The sequence below is a fragment of the Nicotiana tomentosiformis genome, chromosome 7 (assembly GCF_000390325.3).
Source record: "Nicotiana tomentosiformis chromosome 7, ASM39032v3, whole genome shotgun sequence".
Taxonomy (NCBI): Eukaryota; Viridiplantae; Streptophyta; class Magnoliopsida; order Solanales; family Solanaceae; genus Nicotiana; species Nicotiana tomentosiformis.
In genome coordinates, this window is record NC_090818.1 from 26,660,880 (window position 1) to 26,663,590 (window position 2,711).

General features: G+C 34.1%; 1 long non-coding RNA gene across 1 annotated transcript; it reads right to left on the reverse strand.

The window, feature by feature from the left end:
• Window positions 1-1,377: 1,377 nt before the first annotated feature.
• Window positions 1,378-2,711, reverse strand: LOC104094922 (uncharacterized). The gene is made up of 2 exons (XR_001969050.3): window positions 2,304-2,711; window positions 1,378-1,676 (listed from the first exon to the last, which is right to left on the reverse strand). It is a non-coding gene; the product is annotated as an uncharacterized lncRNA (long non-coding RNA).

Consider the following 2,711-nt stretch of genomic DNA (forward strand, 5'->3'; position numbering starts at 1 on the left):
ACTACAATATGCATGACTCACACAAGGTAGGCACACCACTACACAAATATCATCAATAACAATGCCCCCGGGCTATCACAAATCATCCTCGACATAGCCCCCTTATCTCGCCGCATGCGCAATAATAAGGTAAATGTCCGTATTGTCTCGCCACATGCACATAATAATATTTCCACCTTGTCTCGCCACATCCCCAAACCCATATATATATAGCCCGTCTTATCACGCCGCATGTGCAAATATCAATGATAACAATAGCATGAACAACTCACGTGCGAACACTCCGATAATCCTCTCAACAATACCATATGTGCCAAAACATAATAACACAATATAACAACTCGCACCATATGTGCCCATATGCCACTATATTTCCTTAAAAATAATTCCAACACCACAACCACACATAGGTCTCGGCTCAACAACACTAAGTATAACATCCACAACAATAACACAGGAGTACGACAAGTAAATCAACAAGAATTACAAAAACACAATAAAATGGAAGAATAAGCTCACAATGAAAGACATTACAAGTAATAATTGCCTCAAATAAGAATAACCCAACAATGAGAGAGATAATGTATTACAACTATAACAAATAAGAATAACTCAACAATAAAAGAGATAACATGTAACAATGATTTCAATTAGGAAATAACACAACAATAAGAGAGATAACATGTAATAACAATTTCAATTAAGGATAAATTACAATGGAAGATATAACATGTAATAATGACTTCAAACAAGGATAAGTCAATAATGAAAGAGATAACACGACAATAAAAGATACAACAACTTCAATTAAAGTATATAAGAGTATAATTGACAATAAATGGTAGAACACGAACCAATCACTACAAGAAAATGAGGTTATTACGACGGTTATTGTAACATATAATGGCGGTTTCAAACCGCCCCAATACACATTAACGACGGCTTTTAAAAGCGCCACAATCCCGTCCGACAAAGTTATATTATGGCGGTTCTAGGCAAACCGCCGTAATTACATTTGAAAACCGCCGTATTTTAACCGTTTAAATGTGGCTTTTTGCTTTGCATATTGTGGCGGTTTTAAACCGCCATAATTTCAATTTTTACTGCTACTATAGCCGAGGTCTGTTCAGAATCCTATTTTTTCACATTTACAATCCTATTTATTGAATGCTATGCTTTGAAACTTCTGTAGCACTTCATAATCATTTAAACCCAATATAGAAGATTAAATAAGAAAAATATTCATTATATAAAACACAAGTATGCTAAAATTACATCATCCAAATATTAATGCTTCAAAGTGTATTTCAACAGTAATATCCAAAAGATTCATAGTTGATCCTAGAAAATAATCACAAATTCACATATACACAAGTATACCAAAATTACGTCATCCAAATATTAATGCTTCAAAGTGTATTTCAACAGTAATATCCAAAAGATTCATAGTTGATCCTACAAAATAATCACAAATTCACACATACACAAGTATACCAAAATTACGTCATCCAAATATTAATGCTTCAAAGTGTATTTCAACAGTAATATCCAAAAGATTCATAGTTAATCCTATAAAATAATCACTAATTCATACTTGGACGATCATCATTGTTACTTTCATCTAAAGATCTTCTTGGTTCAATTGTTGATGGTGCACCACTTCCTAAATCTGGTGCCTGAAAAATAAAATACAGTCAATAAGCATACTAAAATTTTAACTAGTGAGCTGAAGTAGTAGAACTTCCTAAGTGTTGAAAGAGTTCTGCAGTATTATTAATTTTCATGCTCTTGAGTCTTCAGGACTTGATCAAGCACCGATCAAGTCCTAAAATTCCAGCATTGTGCACTCATGACTTACTCCACAACACTAATTTCAATTCCTCTGAACATTCGTCATCCATCATTTATTACTTACACATGAAACAAATTACCAGGAAGGAAAGCCAAAACTTCACGCACTTTGTATACATAAAAAACAGAATCATAAATTCTTCAAAGACAACAAAATCACAGACCAGAGTATTCTTATTCTATCAATTGCATTCACATAATGGAGAGTTTTAACCTATGCCAACAAGCGAATTCTACTAAAAACAGGCATTATGAATTAAACTACCATGATTCCACATATTTCAAAGCATTCTATCATGTAACTAGGACTGGATATACAGAAATCACATTGAAATAAATGAGTTTAACCACCCAAAAATGTAACTACATGGCTTAGAAAACCACTTTATGTTAAAAAAGAACCGTAAGAAAAGCAAATAACTAAAATTTTGATGTAGCAAGAGAACTTATACCCGTGAAGGAGTGAAAAATAAGTGAGCAAACTCCTCGGGGATATTCCCTATGTTCTCTTCATATAAGCTAATTAGTGCATTTAATTTTGATTTCACATCCGTCATCTCTTGCTGCCACTCCGGAGTTGGAGCGGTAGTGCTAGATGTTCCCACATAACCACGACGATATCTCGTAGATGTCTGTTTAAATGTTACAATTGGAACTACACCCAAGCCTAAACCTCAAACATGTCCGGGGTGCTCGGGACCTAATACTATGCCAAGTGCATCATTTTGTGAAGGTTCATCAAGACTTTCTGCTCTTTCACTTCGAATTTCTTCAACTCTTTCCTACAAAATTTGAAGAAGCATAAATTAAGCAATATGAAGGTGCTTTGGTTGGATGATCAGCTGGAATCAGATGTTAGG